The following is a 25,472-nucleotide window of genomic DNA, read 5'->3' as shown; positions in this document are numbered from 1 at the left end:
GCGTACCCGTGTGTCAGATTCCCAGGTGCATGTTTGGAATGTAGCTCACTGCAGAGGTACATGCTGTTGGGAAGGATGGGGTGAGGGGGCGCCTGGCTGTGTGGATGCTGGGAGGTGAGCAGAATCCCAGGTGTGCTGGCTGCGTTTTCTGCTGCTTCCAGTGGCTTCCTCTGTCCAGTGCAGGGTGGAGATGGTGGGAGCGTGTCATGGGCAAGTCTGGTACACACGGTCCCCACCCAGCAACTCCAGAGGGGTCGAGGGCTTCTCTCCATTGACCTTCGGTAAGGAGAAATACCAGGGAAGGACACCGATTGGCCTGGCTGAGGTCACGTGCCTGCCCCTGTACCAATCACAGTGCCTCAAGGATTGGCAGGTCTGGTCACATGCCCATGCTGGGCAGGGCATCTTGATTGGCAGCCTTAGCCAAATTCCAGGTTAGACTGGGGGAAGCAGGGGCGAGCTGGCTACTAGATGTGCAGGGGCAGGCCCAGAAGGCCAACCACAGAGGCCCACTACGGCACTTGGGCCCACATAGACCCAGGAACCACACTCGGAGAAATGGCTCTATGTGCTGGCCCGGGAGGCTGTGTGGAGTGCCCAGCGCCTGTGCCGCCTCACTGACATCGCCCACGGTTCTTTCCAGTAGGCAAGCTTGTGGGGCTCCCACTGTGGAGTAGAGGACGCTGGAGCTCAGAAAGATCATGCAGCCTGCCTGAGGCCACATGGCTGGTAAGAGGCTGAGCTGTGATTCAAACTCAAGCAGTCTGGTTCCAAGGCAGCCCTTTCACCACCCTGCTGTGCCATTTCACCAAGAAAGGCCCCCACTGTGGGGAGGAGGGTCCACAGGAGGATGGGATATGGTCAGGGCAGCTGTGCCTGATGGTGAATGCATCCAGGTATGTGCCACCTGGCCATGGCACAGCCATGCCCAATGGTGAATGCATTCAAGTGGGTGCCACTTGGCTACGGGGCCATGTTTGGTGAAACATGGCTAGGGGGCCATGTTTGGCCATTTCCCTGACTCCTCCTCCGTAAGACCAAGAGCCTCATGGGCAGGACAATCGTCCCTAAACTGTCTTTGTGTCCACGGCCCCTGACACATATTAGGCACTGAAAAGGGGATAGTTTAAAACCTAAATGCACAGGTAACATGACATACTGCATGACACCCCACAACATGCCGACATGCCTGCACACACACAGTTTCATCTAAGCGGATATCTGGACATCAAAACCCTGCAAACACCTCCCGGCCCGGGGAGAGTCCCTTCCTGTTTCTTCCCTGACCCTCAGGAGGACACACCCCAGGCAGAGGCTCCTGCCAGCCCTCTGCCAGCCAGGCAGGTGTGCTGCTTGACCTTGGCACCCCTGCTTGGATGACGACAGTCCTGGCAGAGCCTTTGCCTGTTAGCACAGCCCCGAGTGTTGCCTGGGGCTGGAAGAGGTTCTCGGGGCAGCCTCGGGTTTTCTATTTGGACAGAGGCGGCTGAGGTTCTTGTCTCCTGGGATGCATTCGGCCCTGTGGGCTTTGCTTCCATCTTCCACTCCTTCTCCCTAGGACGCTGCTGCTTGGGGGTACACTTTGGCCCAGGGGGAGGTAGAGCAAGGCCCGTGATGGAGGCCTCACCTGGGCTCTCCCTGAGTCCTGGCTGCCCTCCCCTCCCCTCCACTGTGCCTGGCCAGCAAGGGAGGCACCCAGAGAAAAAAGTTTGGTGACGGGTGCCAGGGAAACGTCCTCCGTCCTCATCCCCTCCATTAATCACCCGCTCGTGGGGGCGCCGGGCCCTGTTTAAGATGCACCGGTGGTTCCGAGGTGCGCGCAGGCATTCCCAAGCTCTGCTGTTAATCTGCTCCCTCTGAGACAGGCTACCTCAGGCCTTTTAATCACTTGCTGTAATTACAGCCCTAACTTTGCACGGGGAATGTGAATGCATGCCTGGGATGGAGGGCTTGCGCAGGCACGGTGTCCTCTCCCCCTGTGGCCCCGAACATGAAGGTTATGGGATTTGGCGTGGCTGAGGGGCATAGAAATGAGTGTGTCATCTGAGGGTAGGGTGGCTGGGTGCCAGCAGCAGGGGCAGCTTGCCTCGGCCCCTCGTTGTGTCCCGCGTGCTTGTCAGACCGGGCGGCAGGTGCGTAGTGGGTCAGGTGCAGAGTGTTAAGGCGGGGACTTCACAGGATGCGGCTTGCTGGCTACAGGGAGCCGAGAGTCCTGGGGCCTCGCTGGGAGGACGGAACTTGTTGCCCATGGGAAGGGCTGGCGGCTTTTCCGTGGTACCTCTGTCCACACCAGGCAAGTCCACCACCCGTGCACTGCAGGAGACTCGGCTGCTGACCTGCAGGGCCAGCTTCTGGTGGGTGGGCCAGGCCGTTGGCAGAGTTGAGTGAGGCCATTGACGCCGCCACTTGAGGACCAGAGGTAATGCTGTGGAGGCTCCTTCCGCATTGACTCCTGTTGTAAAATTGATTTTTCTTGGGTTATTAAGGTAATATGTGCATCTTAGAAAATATTTGGTGATGCCTCCTCTCCCAGGCATCATGCCCAAGTAAACAGGATTGGAAGGATCTTTGCTGATGACGTAAAGTGCAGCGCCTGCTCCTGGCAACTGGGGAAGCTGAGGCTTAGGGAGGGGTAGAGTGTCCTTGAGTCCATGAAAGCACAAGGCAAGGCCCTGGGCTCCTGGCTTCTCCCTCCATGCACAGCCCGGAGCTCCCAGCCCTCACCCTAACCCTGGACTCTGCCCCGGCTGTCACCGAGCGGCCTGGGGGGTGTGACGGCTGATGGATGACGGAGGGAAAGGAAGGGGTGGGTCCCTGAGACCTCATAGCTCTCCCAGGTGCCGACCCTGCCGTGGAACCGTTAGTGTAAGGGAAGGAGGGGTTGGGGTGGGGAATGGTATGGCCATTTAGACTGGCCAGAGAACCAGCTAGAATGCTGTTACAATACTAGTGCCTGCCTGCCCTGGACTCTGACTCCGTCGGCCTGAGCATTGGTCAGTTTCCAAGCTCCCCAGGTGTTTCTGGACCTGCAGGCGAGGTCACAGTGAACAAATACACCCCCAGACTGGGAGCCTGGGCCCCTGGCTTTTCTGAGCTGTGTGCTCTGGGGCTGGAGGGGTGGTGGGGAGGACCGGGCCCTTCTCTTCTTGTCCGTTTGTGTAGCCTCTGTAGCTCCAGCGTCCTGGAGAGAGACAGCCACCCATGCTGAAACACCGGCTCTGGTGCTCCTCTCAACCAGGCTGCCCTGGGGACCCTGCTGTCCTCCTGCTGTGTCCTGGCTCTGTAGCCCTTTGCCCGATCCCTCCACAACCTCATGGGGGCGGTGGTTGACTTGGACCCCAGGGCCAGGGCCCTGGGACTGGGCCATTCAGACAGGCCAAAGAACCAGCTGGACCGCTGTTACAACACTAGTGTCTGCCTGCCCTGGACTCTGATTTGTCGGCCTGGGGGTGGGCCTGGACATGGGTTGGGCTCCAAAGCCCCCCAGGTGTTTCTGACCTGCAGGCAAGGTTGAGAGCCTGATGTGGACTGGGGGTGTGGTCTGAGACTGCTGGGGAGGTTTTAAAATCTGTGATGCAAGAGGAAGTTCTTGGCTTTGGTGTGCCCTGTAGAAGCCGAGGGATGCAGCCAGGGGCACTTTGCATGGACGCCTGCCACCCGCCTAGGCGCTCTGCTCTGGGGACACATGGCTGTGCTAGCAGCAGCAGGTGTGCAGGGTGTGTGGGGTGTGCAGGGTATGCCGGGCAGGCTCTCCAAATCTCCCAGCAAGGGGGCTGTGCACAGCCTGAAACTCTCCTTGCTGGGGCGGAGGACACTGGCTGGCGAGGACCCGGTAGGCGGACCTGGGACAGGATCGCCCACCTCAACCCCAGACATGTCATTAAAACTCCAGTCAGCTTCAGCCGAGCCAGCGCGGTGCTGCAGAGGCCTGCGGGGGCGTGGGGAGCAGAGAGAGGAGGGAGGCACTGAGGAGAATAACAACAAGGGAGGCGGTGGGCGGCCTCAGGCGGGCAGGGAGGTGGTGGGCGGCGGCCTTGGGCAGGCAGGCAGAGGAAGTTGGGCTGGGCTGGTGGCTCAGGATGCCCCCGATGTTGGCAGACCTCCAGGGAGCAGTGTGGCTGGGGTGGCACCACTGGGTCACCAGCCACTAAGCCTCCCGCCGGAAGGCCCCTGTGCTGGAGGAACCCCCTCTCAGGGAGCTGGCGCTGTCCTCCATGGCACCTGCTCTTCCCAGTGCCCCACCAGGTGGGCTTTTCTGGGAGGCCAGCGAGCGCAGGGACTGCCATCATTTTCATGCCTGGATTTCCTTTCTGCTCCGGTTTCACTGTGGCCTCTGGAGTCTGCTGGTGTTTTCCGTGTTACCGGGCAGTTTACAAATCGGTCCCAATGAGGCTCCTAAATCCACGGGCCAGACCCTGACTTGTGTCCCCAATAGCATCCATGTTCCTGAGCCCCATTCAGGTCTTTGATAGGAAGAGCTAGAGAAAAGCTGTCTGGCGAAGGATTCTGGTGGCAGATGCTGGACTGTGTGGCCCCGTCGCTGGCCCTGTCACTGTGATGGGCTGCCCAGGCCCAGGAAGGTTCTGCTTCTCCAGGGCAGGTTTTCCCGGCCTGCTCTGTGTAACCGCATCGGTGCGTGCCTTGGTTCTCTCACCTGTAAAGGAAAGAGGACACGCTCCCTTTGGGGTGGTCATTAGAGAAGTCTCTGGAACCTTCTAGAAGGGTCCCATTATCCATGAAGAGATCTCATGGACATCTCCTGAGGATACAAGATGTGGCCAATGTCTCTGAGAGGCGGTACCAGGTGTGGCTTGTCCGAATTGGGGGCTCTTGTCTGAGGAGAGCGGAGGGCTTCTGTTTGTTCTGAATCTCTTTTGAGCTGGGATATGGACTGGACAATGGCAGGGGAGTAGGACTGCCCACCCTTCCCCGTCCCCACCCTGGGGCTGAGAATGGAGTTGACGCGAACCCACCCAGCATCCCATGGGCACCTGACATGGGGCGGGGACTGCCAGGCAGGAGCCCCATTGTGGCGGCCCCCATGGAGGCCAAATTTAGGTCCGCCAACCTCAGAATTATGAGTCCTGGGCCCTGCTTAGGCCAACACTGCTGAGAGGAGGTAGGTGTCTTCAGGGGTGACTGCCCCATTTAAAACACCTGAGCGGCAGGTGGTGTGGGTGCAGCCGGAGCTCTGAGGCCCTGGCGGTGGTGTCTGATGGGATGGGAGACGTACCCAGTGGTGTCTGATGAGGAGCAGGTGGGACAGAGCACTGCTTGATCTGCTGCAGGGTGTGGACAATAGGGCTGTGTCTCCAGCCTGCCCCGAGGGTCTGCCACCACAACCAGGCCCTCTGGCCAGGCTCCTCTGCTCTCCTGCCCCCAGGACTCCCAGGCAGCATCAGATTCCACCAAGGGGCTCCAGTTGCCTCCTGGGGGTGGATCCCGATTTCTCAGGTAGACACTTGCCAGCCAGCGACAACCCAGAGTACCCATCCTAGGCCACATCTGTGCAGGCCTCCCGTGGTGACTGGGTTAGAGACTTTGTCTCTAGAACTTCCCATCCTCTGGATCCTGGGGTTACTGGAGAAGGGTTCCAGCTTCCCAGCTGGGCTGCGTCAGGATTCCATGTTCTGCCGGAAGTGGCCGCCGCTCCTCTGTGGCCCCCATCCTGATCCGTTTCTCCTCGGTGCTTTGGTCCTGTCTCCAATCCAGACTCACTGAGCCCACCCTGGCCCCAGCTTGCAACCTCTGACAAACAGAACAGGGTGAAGGGGCTGGCCTGCTCAGCACTCCAGTCCCCAGGCCTGGCCAAGGCATCCGGCTCCCTTGGCTCTTTCCTCTCCATCTGGGGTCCAGCTCCCTGGTCGTGGCCTGAGAGGCTCTGTGGCCCAGGGCAGTGCTGAAGGAAGGTAGGGGGCCACTGGGGCACTCCTCTTGGGACATCTGACAATGCTTAGAATCTAAGAGGGGACTGGGAGTGTGGAGGTCACCCAGCCCAGCCTTTGGCCCAGCTCCCCACAACAGACAGATGGCCGCTCAGCATCTCCTTCAATTTCCCCATGCGTGATACAGTGATCGTGGGAGCCAGGGATGAGCTGAGTCCGTGTACCTTTGCTGCTTCTCGAGAAGAGCCACACAGCCAAGCCAGGCAGGAAACTGGCCCCATCGAGTCCCTCCCCACCCCTTCTGGACCCTCTTCCTGGCGCTCCCTGCTCCCTTTTCTGGCTCTGATGGAGGAAAGTCTGGAAGTGGAGACGTCTAGTGGCCACTCCCTTTGCGAAGCAAGGTCCACAGGGATATTGTATCAATTTCCTCACCTCTCTTCTGACTTTCCCTTACTGTTCCTCAAATGCTTACTTCTCTGTTATTCTCAGCCTGGGAACTTTAAAACATTTGCCATAAGCATCTATGTGTTTGGTGCGTATGGGAGTAAGGGATGGGGGAGGCATCCAGGCTTGAATCCACCTGTAGCCACTTATGAGGGCTGTGACCGTGGGCCAGATATGTTCTTAGCCTTTACTTTCTCAGCTATAACACAGGGGCCATGCCAGACCCTACCTTTGTTGCCTGGATTCAGTGAAATGCACAGGCTATGCATTCAGCACCATGCCTAGTGTTTACAGCATTGAGCACTTAATAGCAGTGATAGAGATCAATATCATGGTCAAAATGTCTGCCCATAGTGGTGTGTGGCATAGGGACCATCAGAGCAGTGCAGCACTGTCTCACCAGTTACCTCCTCGCTTCCCCTTTGACCTTCATCCCAGACACCTCCAGGCTTATACACCTCTGCTTTTGCTGCTATTCCTGAGCTGGTGGTGGCACTTCCTTGGGGCTCTGACAGGGCCTATGTCTCAGTTTGGCTTTTCCCAGAAGCAGACTCCATGATCAGTATCGGTATCTAAGGGCAAGTATTTGGGGAGGTGAAGGAGACAGAAGAGGAGATGGGGAGGTGGGACGGGGAAGAGAGGCAGCCCAAGGTCTGCTGTGGGCAAGTGGAGCTGAATCCCACTGGGGACCCTGAAGGCAAGTGTGGGATACACAGCTTAGGGGTCTCCAGCCCAGGCGGGAGGGAGCTGGGGTATTTATACACCCGCCTCTGTTGTGCATGGACTGAGGCTGCTCCAGGGGTACTCTGGACCCCAGGCAGGTGCTGGCAGTGGGATGGGGCTGTGTGCACTGAAGTCTTCAAGGTGGGGGTATGGTGGGCCCAGGCAAGGTCTTCTGCAGATCCTCTTCTGAAGCAATCATGATGGTGGTGCTCTGGTAGCCGATAGAGTTCTTTCATGGTGCCAGAGTCTAATCCTCCCACTGCTCCACTTAAGCAACTTCTGGGTGGCATCACCTTGTGAACCTCTCTGCCTGCCCTGGGCCTCAGATGCCTGAGCTTTGGGGATGCTCACAGCAGCTGGCCAGCCAGTGGCTGCTTTACCTTATTGGGTGCCAGCTCTCACTAGGCAATGCTGGAATCTCCTCAAGAACCATTTTCTTGTGGCAAATGGCCACATCATCAGGCCTCATCACCAGGGAGTGAACTGATCTCATCTCACCATCTCATCCCTCACACCCATGCACATCTGTGTATGTTTTTAGTGCATATCTGTGGTTGGCTGAATAAAGGCCCCCAAAAGATTCATGCCCTAATCTGCAGAGCCGATGGATGTTACTTTAGATGTCAAAGGCAGACTTTGTAGGTGTGATGAAGTGAAGGATCTTGAGCTGAGGAGATGGTGCTGGATTATCCGGGTGGGCCCTAAATGTAATCACCAATGTCCTTATAAAGGAGAGGCAGAAGATTTGACCACAGAAGCAGAGACTGGAGCGATGCGGCCACAAGCCAGAGAGTTCCTGCAGCCCCAGAGGCTGGAAGAGGCAGGCAACGCTTCTCTCCTGGAGCCTCTGGAGGGAGCCCAGCCATGCTCACGTCTCAACTTCAACCAGGGAAACTGGCTTTGGACGTCTGGTCTCCCTCTGTGAGAGAAGAAGCTTCTGTTGTTTTGAGCGACTCTATTTGCAGTCATTTGTTGCAGGAACAGGAGGAAACTAATGCTGTGTCGTAAAGAAACGCACCACATTGCTAGTGAGCGAGCTACTCTGGGTGGGAAGGAAGTGTCCCATGGCCGCTCTCTGACTCGGCGAGGGAGAATCCAGGAGTTTTAAATATCTGCTGCCAACGGCTTTGTTACGGCAGCTCCCGCTATGCCAGGTTTCGATTGGGGTACATGCCAATGTCACAAACGCTTACGCGACTGAACGGTTGCATGTGGGCAGGCCCTGATTGGGGTGGCTGCTCCCTCTGCCCAAGCAGGTGAGGTCTGTGATAACAAACTCTTTCAGGGGACGGTGCTCAGGAGCTCGAGGTGAGGGGCCGGAGCACCCTGCCACCCTGCCAACCCACCCTCCCATTTCCTTGACTAGAGTCAGGAAGGTGGGTGTGCCTGAGCTCTGCTGGAGTCTCAGTCGGGAGGAAGGGTTTTGCATCCCTGTCCCGGTCCAGGAGCTCCTGTGAGCTCAGCACCCCTCTGGATTCCATCAGGCAAACGCCCTCCTTCAGATGGCGGCTGGCCTGGAGGAGCTGTGGCTTTAGAGCCTGTGTGGGAGAGCCGGGCAGAAGACAGCTCCTGGGAACCGGCTTCTCTTCCCCTCCCGGTGGACCCCTGCAAGCATAGTGGGGCCCCATGTCCCTCAGTTGTGGGGCTGCGGGACACCGAGGGATCCCTCACCTGCACCATCCAACATGGCAGCCCCGAGCCACACACAGCCATGGAGCTGGAGATGTGGGAGTTTGGGTGGAGACAGACGGGCCGAACGTGTAAAACGCTCACGGGGTACCAAAGATCATGTGCAAGGCAGAGGATGAACAATCTCCCATTGATAGTCTCTGTATTGATTACACGTCAAAATGATAATAGTGTGAATATATTGCGTTAAATAAACATATCATGAAAATTACTTTTGCTTGTTTTTAATTTTTTAAAATATGGCTCCTAGAACATGTAAAATCCCATGTGTTAGCAGATGCTTTTGGGTGGCTGTGCCAGCTCCGGGGCCAGCTTGTTTGCTGCAGATCTGATCTGAAGGGTCTGCCACTTGAATTGGGTGCCCCATGCATATGGTGAACCCCTAAGCTCCTATGGGATGGTATCTGTAGACAAAGCTTTGTGAGGTTATCAGGGTCAAGTTGAGGTCAGGAGGTGGGGCCGTTGTGATGGGATCAGTGCCCTTATAGGAGGAGACACCAGGGAGCTTGCTGTCTCCCCTGTCTCTTCCACGTGAGGACCCAGGGAACAGGCATCTGTCTGCAAGCCCAGAAGAGCCCTCCACAGAACCCGACCACGCTGCTCCCTGATCTCGGACTCCCAGCCTGCAGAACTGTGAGAAATACCTGTCTCTTGTTTAAGGTCCCCAGTCTGTGATATTGTTATGGGGTCCTGAGCTGATCGGGACAGAACTTTGAAAGGGTTCTCTGTGAAAGGCTGGAGGAGGTTGGCCGGGGTGCTGGTGGCAGGGTCCTCCTTGCAGGCCTGCTGGAACCCCATGGGCAGGGAGTGGGGAGGCTGGGCCTCCCCTCTGAAACTCTGGGTCTGTGCCCGGGAGTGGAATCCATGCTTTTCCATGGCATGAGTAAGTTGTGGTAAAGGCCGAAGAGGCAACAGCAAGGAACGGAACCCCGTTTTTCTCCAGTTCAAAGGCAAGATTGGAGCTGCTCCCTCTGCCCAAGCAGGGTTCCTGTTCCAGGCTGGGGCGTGAGATAAATGTTCCTGAAAGACACAGGAGCTAACATCACATCACTGCACAGTTGTATCGTAGTTAAACATTACATTTTTTATTGTGGTAAAATATAATAACATAAAATTTACCATCTTGATCATTTTCAAGTGCCTCGTTCAGTGGCATTAAGTGAATTCACATTGCGGTGTGGCCATCACCACCTTTCATCTGCTGAACTTTCTCATTTTCCCCAATGAAAATTCTGTCTCCATTAAACACCAACTCCCCATTCTTTCTCTCTGCCATCCCTGGCACCCACCACCCTATTTTCTGTCTCTATGAATTTGGCTATTCTAGATTCTTCCCATGAATGGAGTATTGGTCCTTTTGTGTCTGGCTTATTTCACTTAGCAAAATATTTTCAAGGTTCACTCATGTATCAGAATATAATTTAATGTTTTCAAAGCCTTTCATGTAGCTAATCTCACTCCACTCTGCCCAGACCCTGCAAATAGGTTATATTAGCTCCATTTTTCAGATGAGCACATTGAGGCTTACATCAAGGCTCACTGGGACCTGCTTAGTGGTCACGTGGCCTGTGAGTGTGGCAATGACTGGGATTCTCAGATATTTCTCCAGGATCTGCCCACTTCACCCTGGCTGGGTGGTGCCAACGTGTCCCATCCACCGTTTTAATAAATGACTGTCACATAATTTAGAGAACAAAATCAGTTCTGGAGGGACACCTTCTTGCTTTAAATATCTCCCCACTCTCTTCCCTCTTCCCTTTCTCTCAGGATAAGGCAGGGCAGTTTCTAAGAATAACTCCACGTTGTGGGACAGGTCAGTTGATAAATACTGTATAAGCTGAGATGATGGGTCTAATTTGAAGCCTGTTGACAGTGAGGCTTTGAAGGATGGGTTCCAGGCGGAGCATGTGTGTGCATGGAATACAAATCAATAATGTATAAGGAGAAGGGCATGTTATGCAAATTCGAGGTATTGGCATGGCGTCTGCCACAGTGAGAGGCCAGGATTCCTCAGAGGGAGGGGCCGAGCTGGAGCAAATCCTTAGCCCCCCGGCTCTTGCAGGTTCAAATCTGTGGCTGTCATGACGGCAAGAAGGAGACAGGGGGTGGGACTCAGGAACAAACGTGGCCTCCCCTAACCCTGGTGACTCAGGTTTCCTAGAGCTGTCGAACATCTCTGTTCTTCAGTAGCTGTGAGGCTTCTACAGGCAGGAAGAAGGGCCTGAGGGCTTCAGACAACCAGCCTCTGTGGCCAGCGAGATGAAGGGCCCGGGACCTTCCGCTGGACACGTGGAGGTGTGGCAGGGCCGCTGAGCCCGCCCAGGGAATGGGCCTGTCTGTCTTCCCAGCAGCCTGCAAGCGGGCTGGGGTATGTTGCTCAACCGACCTCATTACTCTTGTGCATTTAGCGGCTCGGAGGAAGATAATACCTTTCGGGTTTGACCCAATTTTAGTTTTTGTTGTCATAACCATGGAAAATCGACCTTTGAGCCCCTCATCAGCAGGCCTGAATAGGAAGTGATTTACGCCACGTGCGCTGTGCGGAATCCCTAATGGGCTTGCAGGAAAGAGTCGAACCCTCCGTGGAAGCCCTAATCTCCCCTCGGCAGTGATTTCCACAGCAAATTCTCGTGCTTCCCACGTCTGAGAGCCCACTCCCTGGAGATTCTGAAAATTGGGTTACCTTGAATTAAAAGTACTTAAGTAGACAGAGAGGCACACAAGCAAACGTGTCCCTAGCACGGGCGTCTGCATCTCCAAGCCTGGCCCACCTGCCCTTAACATCATTCCTCTTCCTGGGCTTCACTGTCACTTCCTGTTTCCAGGGAGCAGGCAGGGGCTGCAGACAGGGAAGCTGAGGCTTCACTGGATCTCCTGCAGAAGTCTTTCCTTTTCTGGCTTTGTAAGGGAGACAGAACTAGATGTTCCATAATCAATGTCTTTTGATATGGGAAAAGGAGAGAGAGGATGGAGAAATTGAAGGCACAAGGTATATCAGTTAGCTATTACTGCACAACAAACTACGAAAACCCGTTGCTTAAAACAGCAATAATTGGCCGGGCATGGTGGCTCATGCCTCTAATCCCAGCACTTTGGGAGGCCAAGGTGGGTGGATCACCTGAGGTCAGGTGTTCGAGACCAGCCTGGCCAACATGGAGAAACCCTGTCTCTACTAAAAATACAAAATTAGCCAGGCATGGTGGTGCATGCCTGTAATCCCAGCTACTTGGGAGGCTGAGGCAGGAGAATTACTTGAACCTCGGGGGCAGAGGTTGCAGTGAGCTGAGATTGCACCATTGCACTCTAGCCTGGGCAACAAGAGTGAAACTCTGTCTCAAAAAAAAAAAATCATTTCTGTTTATGATTCATAAGTCTGGGTCATTGGGAGTTGGCTGACCCTGGCTGGTCTCCCTCATGGGTCTGTGGGTTGGCTTAGTGGTCCTGCTCCTGGCATGGTCTAACTGGGGCAGCTGTGCTCTATGCATCTTTCATCCCCATCCTCGGACCAGGGAGCCAACCATGGCAATGACAGAATAAGTGGAAACATACAAGGCTTCTTCTGGCCTAGGCTTGGAAATGGCCCACCATCTCTTCCACCTCGTTCTGAACAAGTCCCGTGGCAGGCCCAGATTCATAGAGGATAGGGAAGAAGACTCTACCTCTTTTGCAGGAAAAACTGCAAAATCACATGGCAAAGGGCATGAAGTAGGAAAAAATGAAGAGTCCCATTAATGCATATTCCAGTGTTGGTGTGGAGGGTGGCCAATTCTGATGATGATGCAGATAATGGCCATCACTGTATATCGAATGCCAACCATGTACCTGCCACTAAAGCAAGCATTCTGGATACATGGTGTCATCTGTTTCTTATGGTACCCAATGAGAAAGTTATTATTGCCCCATTTTATAGGTGGTTAAACTGAAGTTGAGAAAGGTTAAGTAACTTGCCCAAAGATAATGACAAGGGAGCCAGGATTTTGATCCAGGATTATCTGATACCCAAGCCCAGACTTGTAGGTGCCTCACATTTCAGTCTTTGTAGTACTGACCTCCAAACCCTGCCCCTGTTTTGGGCCTTCTCACCCCCTCTCATTGGAGTTTCTTTGTGGATGAATGAATGGATGGTGGATGCGTGAGTGGGCAGATGGATGGATGAATATTTAGATGGATGGAAGGTTGGATGCATGGATGGATGAGTGTATTAATGAATAGTGGATGAATAAATGGATGGTAGATGGGTATGTGGTTGGATGGGTGAGTGAATGGATGTGTGAATGGATGGATGAATGGATATATGAGTAGGTACATGTATGGTTGGATGAACAGATGAGTGAATGGCTAGATGGATGGGTGGATGAGTGAATGAATGGATGGGTGGATAAGTGGATAGATGAGTGAGTAGATGGATGAGTGAGCAGATGGATGGGTGAGTGGATGGATGGATGAGTAGATGGATGGGTAGGAATGTGGATGGATGGATGGGTAAATGAGGGAGTGGGTGGATGGATGGATATGTGAGTGGGCATATGAGTGAGTGTATGGGTAGGTGAGTGAATGGGTAGATGGATGGGTGGGTGGAAGGATGAGTGCATGAGTGGTTGGAAGGGTGGGTGAGTGGATGGATGAGTGGGTGGATGGGTAGCCATATGGATGGATGGATGGATGGATGGATGGATGGGTGAATGGGGTGGGTGGAAGGATGGGTGCATGAGTAGATGGATGGGTAAGTGGATGGGTGAGTGGATGGATGGGTAAGTGGATGGATGTGTGGGCGAGTGGATGGATGGGTAGGCATATGGATGGATGGATGGGTGAATGGGTAGATGGATGGGTGGGTAGAAGGATGGCTGTGTGAGTAGATGTATGGGTGAGTGGTTGGGTAGGTATGTAAATGGGTGGATAGATGAGTGGGTGGACAGAGCTTTGTTGAGCCATACTGGTTTTGGGAGGTCTTCCCTCCTGATGGAACTCCACAAGAGCCAGAATTCATCTGTTGGATTGTAAGAATGCTGCCCAAAGGAGCGCAAAAGGAAAATGAGTTCCTATGAAGGCAAATGTCATGGTGGGATCCCTGAGGGAGAGCACATTGAAGGTCAAAATGGGCCCTGAGTCAACCTGGGCTCACACAGCAAGGCTTTCTCTCTGCCAGACCTCAGTCTGTGTTTCTCAGCCAGAAGGCAGGGCAAGGGGTGGTCAGAAGAGCCTCTTGCCAAGGAGGTAAATCTCCATTCTGCTCCTCTCCTGTCTGCTTTTGTCTGCTCCTCAGCATCCACAGCTGTTCCCACCATAACCTTCTGGAGCCTCCTGCACATCTGCCTAACATCTGCTGTTCTAGGAGGCTGGTCCAAGACCAGTGCCTTGTTGCTGCCAGAGGGAGCGGGGAAGCTCCTGGAGTTCTGCAGTAGCCTCTCAACCTGGGGAGGTCTTGGGCAGACTCCAAGCATTGGCTCAGTGCCTGCTGGGGTGACCACTGGCTCCACAGGGGAGGGGAGCAGCTGTGGCCATGCTCCTCTGTGTTGCTCTAAGGTGCACACCTTCAGAGATGTCCCCTCCGTACCACCAGCCTTGTGTATGGAATGTCCATCTCTACCTGGCACTTTACCCAGGCAGCCATCTGAGGGGCTGGGAAGAGGATATTGTTCTAGAGCTTCCTGTTTATCCTGCCCTTTCCTCATTACAAGAGAACTGATGAGGGAAGAGCCAGGCTTTGGGTGGACACTGATGGCTTCTGGTCCTCTTGCCACTGCTGGTAGAAACTCACTGAGGCAGGTCTCCCGGTGCTACGTATGGGACATTTTCCTTATCATTATATTGATGATTGTTTTTTTCCAAACATATAGACTGGGCTCTATTGGCTGACTTTGGCTGAATGAAAGACTGCAGTCCATCGGACGCCTGGGTCTGAGGCAGTGGCTTTCACTCAAATCTGTTTTCAGTCCAGGAGGTAACCTTTTTAAATTAAAAAACTGAGGGTAATTTACATACTATGAAATGCATAGGTCTTAGTATGGTCCAATGAGTTTTGACAGATGTCTGCGCCATTATAGCCATTGTCTAAATTGAGATCTTTCCCAGCTTTCCCAGCTCCCAAGAAAGTTCCTTGAGTCGCGGGGCCAGGAGGAATTGTGGTGGTGCACCTGGGTGGGGGCTGCCATGCAGGGGTGGACCCAGGACTTCTGCTTCCAGCTTAGGGGGGGTCTCATGATGGCCTCAGCCAGTGCACGCTCATCACAGCCCCGCTTCTTTGAGCTGATGGACTGGCTGGGAGGGACAGCATGGGGACAGCCTGCCAGAACAGGGTCCCGAGGCAGGCAAGGACCGTGAAAGGTTACACAGGTAACACCCAAATCACTCAGGAAGATTTCCACACCCTTCTACATGGCAGACACTGTCCTCAAGAGCTCCCAGCTCTGTGGGAGGCAGGCAGGCTTTCCACATGCACGTGACAATCCCGTGAACACCTGAGATGACGCATGGGAGGCTCAGAAGTGGGCATCGCTGTGCCCCAGGCTGTCAAGCGAAGAGTGGGGTAAGGCCCCTCTCTAGGAGAGATCTAATGACACGTCCCGCCAGGAAATTCTGCATGCTGTTGTGGCCTCGAATCTCTCTGCTGCTGTCTGTCCCTGTTTGCCTCCTGTCCTCAAGGTGGCTGGGGACCGCTGAGAAACCATGCCCCGCTGGGGCCTGGGCAGCTTTCTCCCGGTGGCTAGAATTCTCCCGCAGCAGGGTTATCTGGGGAATTCTCTTGAAATGTTTGTGCAAAGCAAATGTTGCAGTTGCTGGCAAGTGTATTTTTTAAAGTGTGTTACGGTTTTGAGTTATTTCCCTGATGCCCAGGCTGGAAGTATGTGCTGGGTCCAGAGAGAGGGGTGCAGCCCCGGGATGGGAGCATTAAAAAAAAAATCTTCCAGGAGATACAGCCAGACCGTGGGCAGAGATGGAGGTCTCAGGGCCAGGTGGGAGTCCTTTAGGGGCGCTGGTCTTTCCTGTTGCTGTAACAGGACGCCAAGGAATGCGTCCCATCCAGACCCACTGGCTTTTAGGACCCAGAAGCGAAAATGTCCCCACTCTGAACTCCCAGAACCCCACAGGTCACCAGTAGCCCTGGCCTCCAGCCAGAGAGGGGGACCCTCAGTCCTCGACTCTGGCTCTCTCCATTTCTCTCCACTTTCCAAAAGTTTAGCATCCTATTAAGGTCACAGTTCTCTCCATTTGTGGCATAGAGCCAGTTTCAGAGAACATGTCGGCTGTTCAACATCCCAATCCTATTTACCAGGGGCCATGCTTCTGCGTGTACCCATCTGCCACGCTGTCACAGCTCAGGCTGCGCCGATGCTGGGGGAGTGCAGGGTCCCAGCCCACAGGAGCCTCTGCCTTAACCTCCACCCCATCCACCCCCTACAACCACAACTACCTTCTGCCACCCCACCCCTGCACCCAGACTCTGGGTGTCTGCATCCCTCCCCTGCCCCTGTGCCCCACCCTGTCATACCCTCTCCCCCACCTCCCTCCATCTGCACCCCTGTGCCCCTCAACCACCTTTCTGTACCTGTCACTGTCCCATGGACTCCATTCCCACCTTCCTGCACCCCCATCCCTGCCCTGTACCTCTTCCCCCACCTCCCCACCCTCTGCACCCCTCCCCCACCTTCCCACCTTCCTGCACCCTCATCCCTGCCCCCAGTATGCTTGCCTTCACCTCCCCACCCTCTGCACCCCTCCCCCGCCTTCCTGCCTGTTTGCACCCCTGTCCCAGTCCCCTCTCCCTCACCCCACATCTCCACTCACTGCTCCCCCTTCCCACCTCCTTGTGCCCTTGTACCCTACCCCATCCTGGATTCTACACTAGTATCCCTCCCTTGTCTCCCTGAAGCCGCCTGCACCCCTCAACTCCCTGTACTTCTCTGCATCCCCCCTGGTGTTCCTGACCCCTGCCAGCTGTCCCTCCCATCTCCCCTTCAGGAGGCTTCTCCAAAGCCTCACTTCCAAGCTGGAGAAAAGCAACTAGAAAGTTCCTCTCTTCACCTCCCACCCGACCTGAGCCAGGTAACTCACCTGTGGAGATCCCCAAGGGGGCCGGGGAACAGGATGGGCTATGAGGAGGGGGCTTCGACCCTTCACTGGGCACAACACCTGGGGAAGCAAGCATGGGGATGAACCTGAACTGTGGCAAACCTGCCCTCCATATCCCAGATGGCCACTGTGTGCACAAACAGCCACCCCCAAGTCCTCCTTGGGGCCCAGCTCCCTGTTCAGATGAAAATCATTGACCTCCAGCTCTGCACGGCCCCTGCATGGTCCTCTTGTGCCTCTGCCGGGTGTGGCTGTTTCAGGCTGTGGCCCTGGCCCAGATGCTGGTGTTGGTGACGGTGCCGCTGGCCACAGATACTGCTCTGTAGGCAGAGTTGGGTTCAGTCCTTGGCGGGCCTCACTTCTGGCCTGGGTCCTGCCACTGAAGCCCTCAGCTGGGCAGGCCCTCCAGCCTCCTTGCCTGGGCATGGGAGGGTTTATGTCTCCAAGCTGCTTCTCTGCTCCACGCCTCCCACTCCTTCAAGCCTCCACTGTTATCTCCTTCAGAAAGCTGCTCATTCCCCAGCCCACTCCAACCCTCCCTGTGTCCACAGTGCTTTGTATGTCTTCTCTGCAGTGTATTGTACTTACTGGTTGAAATCACGGCAATGTGGACCTGTGCTCTGGCCCAGGCTGAAGTGCTTTGCTGGTGAGGAACAAAAGCTGGTGCCAGCCTGTGCGGTGGGAGCAGTCCTGCTTACAGGCAAGCTGCGGAAGTTTAGAGAGGCTATGCAACTTGCCCAGGGCTTCATAGCTCTGGGAGGCAGGGTGGAGGGGGACAGTCAGCCTTCAGGCCTCACCCCTTACACTGCATCTTCTCCTCCCTGTCTGGCTGCCAGCTTCCCCACCAAGACTCTGAACTGCTGAGGGGACAGGTTCCCACCACCTAGCCCAGTTGCACAGGCTGTTGATGTTTGTTGAATGCTTGAAGGAAATACGGTGGCCACTTGGACTTCCTACAGACGCCTTCATTTTAATTAATATTTATTTATGAGATATGAGATGGGGTCTTGCTAATAAGGTGGCCACTTGGACTTCCTACAGATGCCTTCATTTTAATTAATATTTATTTATTTATGAGATATGAGATGGGGTCTTGCTATGTTGCCCAGGCTAGCCTCAAACTCTTCAGCTCAAGTGATCCTCCTGCCTCAGCCTCCTAAATAACTGGGATTACAGGCATGCACCACCGTGTCCAGCTTCCCCACTTTTGGAATGATGGAAGAGCTGGTCTGGGTCACCTTCAGAGTCTCCTGTTCTTCTCCACGTCCTCCCCCAGCCTGGCTATGTTTTCTTCCAGAGCCAAGGAGCCCTACTGCTGTGGCAGGTGTGTGACTTGGGGAGGGAACGGTTTTTCCACCAGTTGAACTGGGCCTCCAGGTGAAACTCAGGGTTTTTATCTTTCTTTCTTTCCATCCATTTATCCAACAAATATTGAGAACCTAGGATACCTCATGCACTTGGTTTATGGTAGTGAAGGAAACAGATACCTCCCAGCCTTCATAGGTCATGGCTGAGTAAAGAAACAAATGAAAATATAATTACAACTTGCAACAAATGCCAGGCAGCTATGACAGAAAGTGACCGGGAAACTGGGGTTGGGGACTCCTTTAGCTTGGGTGGTCAGGGAAGGCCTCTCATTGAAGACTGAAGACCCTGGAAGTGGGATCTGAGGGATGCGATGGGGCCAGCAGCCAGGCAGGGAGGTGGCAGGTAAGAAGGACTGGACTGAGACAAGGTAGGGGGAGAACTTGGTCCCTGGGAAGGCGGGGTCCTGCTGGACCTTTGTAACATCTGACGCTCTCCTTCTGGAAATGCTCTTGATACAGTTCGGATGTGTGTCTCCCCCAACTCTCATGTTGAAATCGTTTGCCAGTGTTAGAGGTGGGGCCTGGTGGGAGGTGATTGGATCATGGGGGCGAATCCCACATGGATGGCTTAGCACCAGCCCCTTGGTGATGAGTGAGTTGTCTCTCAATTAGCTCATGTGAGATCTGGTTGTTTGAAAGAGCGTGGTACCTCCCTCATCTCCCCTCTTGCTGTGTAATGCGCCTACTCCCTCTTCACCTTCCACCATGAGTGGAAGCTTCCTGAGACCTCACCAGGAGCAGATGCCCATGCTGTGCTTCCTATACAGCCTGCAGAACCAGGAGCCAATTAAACCTCTTTTCTTTGTAAATGACCCGGCCTCAGGCATTTCTGTATAGCAATGTAAGAACAGCCTAATAGAGCTCTCATCCTTGGGATTTTGTAGTGTTCTCAGCCTTGTCTTCCTCCTTTTGAGGGCTCTTCCTTATCCCTCCTCACCAGCCTTTCTCTCCCACCACTGCCTCCTGATGTGCCCCAGTGTGACCCTCCTCGCCTCTGTAATCTGCTCTCATCTCGTCTTCTCACTTTGTGTTCTTCTCCATGACTGTGGCTACAGCCCCATTCATATTTTTTTTTGTAATCCCTGTGTTATCTATTGCTGTGTAATAGATTATCCCCAAATTTAATGGCTTTAGACAACAATCATTTATTAGCTCATAGTTTCTGAGGTTCACGAATCTGGGAGGGGCTCAGCTGGGTGCCTGGCTCAGCATCCCTTCGAGGTTGCAGTTTATGTTGGCCAGGGCTGCAGGCATGGGAAGGCCCAAATGGGGCTGGAGGATCTGCTTCTAAGCTGGTGCCTCTTGTTGGAGGATCTGCTTCCAAGCTGGTCTCTCTCATGGCTGCTGGCTGTGGCCCCAGTTCCTCTCCAAGTGGCCTCTCTGTAGGGCTGCCTGAGTGTTCTCATGACAGGGCGGCTGACTTCCTCCAGAGTGAGAGAAAGATGGAGGTCTTTTAAGACCTAATCTTAGAATTGATGAACCTTCACTTCTGCTGAATTCTATTGGTCACACAGACCAATGCTGGTATGACAGGCGAGGGGACAACTCTGGGCACCAGGAGGTGAAGACACAGGGGGCTGTCTTGGAACCTGGCTGCCACAGTCCCCAGTGCAGACAGGATTCTCTCCAGTTTAGATGCTAGCACCACCCACTGACCAACCACCTTCCTGGACATTCCAGGGGCTCTTCAAACTTAGCACGTCCAATGTGAGCTCAGCCCCATCGGCCTTGAAACATCATATGGTGCCATTTCTTCTTTGTTTTGTTCTTGAGACAGTCTTGCTCTGTCATCCAGGCTGGAGCGCAGTGGCCTGATCTTGGCTCACTGCAACCTCTGCCTCCCGGGTTCATGCAATTCTCCTGCCTCCAGAATAGCTGGGATTTTAGGTGTGTGCTGCCACGCTTGACTAATTTTTGTAGTTTTTAAGTAGAGACAGGGTTTCACCACGTTGGCCAGGCTGGTCTCAAACTCCGGACCTCAAGCGATCCGTCCACCTTGGCCTCCCAAAGTGCTGGGATTACAGGTATGAGCCACTGTGCCCAGCCTCGTGCCATTTTTAACATAGGAAAAGGTGTAAGGAATAGCAGAGTGGACTGCAGGTGATAATGTGATAAATGACACCTTCACCGAGCTGAAGGCCCCTGCACTGTAACTTCCTGATGTCTTGGTCTCCCAAGCCCACCTTCTTCCTCCTCACCTTATCACAAACTGGCTCCCTATTTATGTAGCTGGACAAACCCGAAACTGGGAGGTGGCTTGTGTCTTCCTCATCTCCCATGTGGGTGGGACTGGTCACCAAATCCTGGTGTTCGCAGTCACTAATCTCCATCCGCCTTTCCGTAAGCCATTGGATCACCTGGGCCGCCTCCCCGCTGAGATTCCTGCCTTGGTTTTTCCCCTCTACCAGGCCCACATCAGCACCAGAGCATGCTTCCGAATACCCAAATCTGCATCATGTCCTGCTTAAAATTCCTCAAACGGCTTTTTAAAGTCCTTTGTACGGTGTTCAAGGTACTTCCTGATCTGGTTCCTGACTTATATGTCTGGTCTCATCTCCTGCTATCCCCCAGTCCCAAACTTCTTCTATTATTTGCATTCCCTAGATGACGTTTCCCCTGCCCCTTCTGTCCAAGGCTCTGCACCTGCCCTCCTCTCTCCTCCCCTCCCTGCCCCTCTCTGATTCACTTCAGAGTCGGTCACCTGCCCTAGGAAGCTAGAACACCTCCCACGAATGCAGTACCCCTGCTTAGGTTCCCAGACGCCCATCACCCATGTCTCTCTATTGGCTTTTCACTCTTTCATGCACTTACTCAAGCATGTTTGCTTAGCACTGGGGTGTGCCAGGCACCATTCTCAATGGCTTAGCTGTGGCGCTCAGAAAAATAAGGCCCCAGGCTGGGTGCGGTGGCTCAAGCCTGTAATCCCAGCACTTTGGGAGGCCGAGACGGGCGGATCACGAGGTCAGGAGATCGAGACCATCCTGGCTAACCTGGTGAAACCCCATCTCTACTAAAAAAAAAAAAAAAAAATACAAAAAATCTAGCCGGGCGAGGTGGCAGGTGCCTGTACTCCCAGCTACTCGGGAGGCTGAGGCAGGAGAATGGCGTGAACCCAGGAGGCGGAGCTTGCAGTGAGCTGAGATCCGGCCACTGCACTCCAGCCTGGGGGACAGAGCGAGACTCCGTCTCAAAAAGAAAAAAAAGAAAAATAAGGCCCCAACATTCTGGAGCTTGCCATCTTGTAGGAGCCCATACACCGCCTCTCCTGGGGTTGTGGTTTACCTGTTCTCTCTCTCTCTCTACACTGCAGGCCCCACAACAGGTGCCTGTGCTGTTTCCAGCTGTGCCCCAGTATCCATGCGGGAGGGACTCATGAATGTTTAGCACAGCAATGACTCTCTGGAAGGGCCAGAACCTGGAAACTAGATGAGTTGCTTGAAACCCAAGGGGCCTACCGAGCCAGCCATAGCCGGGCTGAGGATTTGTTGTTGTTGCTGCATTTTGGGGAACATTTCTGGTTTGGGGCCCACAGTACTCCCTACCACTAGGGTTAGCCTCATGGCCAGGGTTCTGGGCCCCCAACCCAATGAACCCGGGTCAGGCAGTCTCCAGCCTCTCCTCCAGAAACTGTTCTCCCGACCTTGGGGAAAATTGCCTCCCAAATTACAGCCCTCCACGTTACAAGCTTTAAACACAGCGCCGAGGACACATAAATTACAGAAGGCCCTTCCCTTTCCTGTTGGATACGTTGAATAATGTAACATTTCAACAATACCAAAAGGTACACTGTATTATTAAAACACACTGGTATTAAAAAAGAAGAAGTGTAGCTACAGTAAAATTGTCACCGACTCCCACCAGATGCCAGAAGAATAAAACCCAAATTATTTTGCCAGAGACAGGATTCCGAAGGCACGAGGGGAGCCAGGAACTCAGCTGGCTTCACAAGAGTGGTTTAAAAACAGGGGGAGGGCCGGGCGCAGTGGCTCAAGCCTGTAATCCCGGCACTTTGGGAGGCCGAGGTGGGCGGATCACGAGGTCAGGAAATCGAGACCATCCTGGCTAACCTGGTGAAACCCCGTCTCTACTAAAAAATACAAAAAAAACCAAAAAACAAACAAAAAAAAAACTAGCCGGGCGTGGTGGCGGGCACCTGTAGTCCCAGCTACTCGGGAGGCTGAGGCAGGAGAATAGCGTAAACCCGGGAGGCGGAGCTTGCAGTGAGCTGAGGTCCAGCCACTGCACTCCAGCCTGGGCGGTAGAGCGAGACTCTGTCTCAAAAAAAACAAAAACAAAAAAACAAAACAAAACAAAAAACGGGGTGAGGAGGCTCATTTATTCCGAATATTGTGTATTCTCTATAATCTTTACCACTAAAATGAGGTGCTCTGTGTCGTTTTTCTCTTGGTTAAAGAAAGAGCAAGTTTTGCTTTCTTAGTTTGAGTCCCATTTCAGACTCTGCTTTTGGTTAGGAGCTTATGTTTTGCGGGGTGCAGAGGCTGAGGAGGAACTGGGGTGACGGAAAACAGAACAGAGCAAAGCCAGCAGCCCTGAAAGGTATCATGAGAGGGATTAGCCAGAAAAGACGGCAGAAGTAGAGCCACTGGCACCCAGGGAGAAGCTAGTGTAAGAAAAACAGAAGGAAAGAGAACAGTGCCTTGTGGAACTGCACCCCGGGCAAGCTCCAGGAGGCTGCATACCCTGAGGAAGTGCTGCAGTTGGGAGGGTGCGCAGCTCTAGTGCCTTTGGAGAATTCCATGGTTTTAAAAATGAACGTTGGACCAGGCGCAGTGCCTCACACCTGTAATCCCAGCACTCTGGGAGGCCAAGGTGGGTGGATCGCTTGAGCTCAGGAGTCCGAGACCAGCTTGGGCGCCATGGTGAAAGCCCATCTCTACAAAAAATACAGCCCATCTCTACAAAAGCCCATCTCTACAAAAATTAGCTAGGCATGGTGACGCACACCTGTAGTTCAAGCTACTTGGGGGACTGAGGTGGGAGGATTGCTTGAACCTGGGCGGTGGAGGCTGCAGTGAACTGTGTTCAAGTCACTGCACTCCAGCCTGGGTGACAGAGTGAGACCCTGTCTCAAAAAATAAAGAATGTTAAATCTTTGCCATTACTCTCATTCTTTTTTTTTTTTTTTTTAACTTTCTGGCAGGACTAGAAGGCTAAAAAGTTCCGCTCTCTGCAGTAAAATGTACCAGCAAAGGTGCAGTTTGGGAAGAAAAGCACAATCTAAAATGTGCGAGTGGAATCCTCTGAGATTTTGCAAGTGCCATTTTCTGAGTCCCTCCAGGAAGCCAAATAAGAATGCGGGCATATTTCTGGTGATATCACTATCTTTGTTAAAAAACAAACAAAAAACAAAAACAGATGAGCAAAATGACATAAAAACCCAAACTTGATTTCTGATGATTTTAGGGTCCCCCTGGTCTTGGAGTCCCCTATGCTATGTCCCTAAACGGCTCTTTCACAAGCCCATGTCTGACCATCACAAAGAGGCCTGTGGCTCTGGTGGCCTTCAGAGGTCATTTGACTCCTTGGAGTATTAGGAGAAAGTGCAGTTGTGATTTAGTGCAAAGCCCTTTCCGTCTTCTTTCTGTGTGCCTTGTGCAGGGGGCAGGGAAGGTGACATCCAAGACACTTTGGGCGGGGATGGGGTTGCTATTGCACCTTGCTGAATGCCTGGCACCTGGGTCTGCATCTGCCACATAGTAGGCACTTCCTGTGAGTTGCTGGGGGAAAGGATCAGGGATGTTCAGATGTCCCAGGTCACACAGTGATAGGTTGGGAGGAGAACCCAGGCCTGTGGGTCCTGCTCCAAGCTTTTCCCTTGCTATTGCCTGAAATGTTCCAAGGCACACCAACCAGGCTGTTGCAGAGAATGGAGTGTAGCATGCCCTGAGAAGATGAACAGCCTCAGAATTCAAGTTCTGCACTGGCAGGGCTGCATCTGCCCAGAGGGGGACCACTGTCTCATTCCCCCATGTGCTGCTGTCAGTAGGCCTGGGGAAGGGGTAGTAAAATGGGGGACTCCTCCTCATCTCACCAGCTACTTCTACCTCTCTGTGATGCCTCATCTTAAATCCTATAAATGAAGCCACATCCTCAGATGAGCCTTAATTTATAAAACACTAGTGATGTCCCCTTGCATGCTGAAGTCCAAGTGTGGTCTTCTATTTGGAGATCTGGGGGAAAAAAATCCAGGATATCTGTATGCTTGGCTGTTGGTCCTCTCTCTGCACAGGAGGCTGTGAGTGTGAGGGTCTCGGAACACCTGGGTTCTTATTCGGCACAGGAGGCTGTGCGTGCGAGGGTCTCGGGACGCCTGGGTTCTTATTCGGCACAGGAGGCTGTGAGTGCGAGGGTCTCGGGACGCCTGGGTTCTTATTCTGCACAGGAGGCTGTGAGTGCGAGGGTCTCGGGACGCCTGGGTTCTTATTCGGCACAGGAGGCTGTGAGTGCAAGGGTCTCAGGACGCCTGGGTTCTCAGGTGGGCTCAGTTCGTTTGCTTTGCCATGTAGAATGGGAAGGTCATTCCACCTCACCCCCACCTCTAGGAGCCTGAGACCATCCTGTGGTCAGATGCAAATCAGTGACAACTTCTTGATCCCACTTGTCCGTGTTCAGGTCACCCAGGAATTTTCTTTTCTTTCTTTTTTTTTTTTTTTCTGAGACGGAGTCTCACTCTGTCCCCCAGGCTGGAGTGCAGTGGCGCCATCTCGGCTCACTGCAAGCTCTGCCTCTCCGGCTCATGCCATTCTCCTGCCTCAGCCTCTGGAGCAACTGGGACTACAGGCACCCACCACCACGCCCGGCTAATTTTTTGTATTTTTAGTAGAGGCAGGGTTTCACCATGTTAACCAGGATGGTCTCGATCTCCTGACCTTGTGATCCGCCCACCTCAGCCTCCCAAAGTGCTAGGATTACAGCTGGGAATTTTCAACAGAAACGTTACCCAGCTCCACACCACTCACCCAGATTGGCCACCTTCTTTGCAGCATTCATTTCACCAAAACTGCTGAGCGCCTACTGTGTGCCGGCACTGGCCAGGCACTGGGGCACAGTGGTGAGCCAACACTGACGGGGGGCTAAGGACAAGGATGAGGATGGTGGTTCGGCCAGGCCCTCCCCTCCCCCGTCTCAACACATTCTTTCCTAGCTGTGCTTGCCCCTTGCTTCTGGCTCCCCCTGGCCTCTGCAGCATCTTGGTCAACACAAGTCCACACTTCTGACCAAAGGCAACTCGTGAGTCCAAGGTCGTCGGGGCCCGCCGGGGCCCGCCAGG

General features: G+C 53.8%; 1 protein-coding gene across 16 annotated transcripts in view; it reads left to right on the top strand.

Moving 5' to 3' along the window:
- LOC105469257 (RNA binding fox-1 homolog 3) overlaps positions 1–25,472 on the top strand; it is a 524,235-nt gene that overhangs the window by 96,665 nt on the left and 402,098 nt on the right. Inside the window, exon 1 of one of the 16 annotated variants that reach the window (XM_071081759.1) lies at positions 11,048–11,058. The exons of the other annotated variants lie outside the window; for them this stretch is intronic. The gene's annotated coding sequence lies outside the window, so the exon portion shown is untranslated. Of the gene's footprint in view, positions 1–11,047; positions 11,059–25,472 lie in introns of those variants that run through there. 16 annotated transcript variants of the gene reach the window in all.

This window comes from Macaca nemestrina, chromosome 17, assembly GCF_043159975.1.
Source record: "Macaca nemestrina isolate mMacNem1 chromosome 17, mMacNem.hap1, whole genome shotgun sequence".
Taxonomy (NCBI): Eukaryota; Metazoa; Chordata; class Mammalia; order Primates; family Cercopithecidae; genus Macaca; species Macaca nemestrina.
The sequence above is the reverse complement of the archived record's forward strand: the minus strand, read 5'-3'. Positions and strand labels throughout refer to the sequence as shown.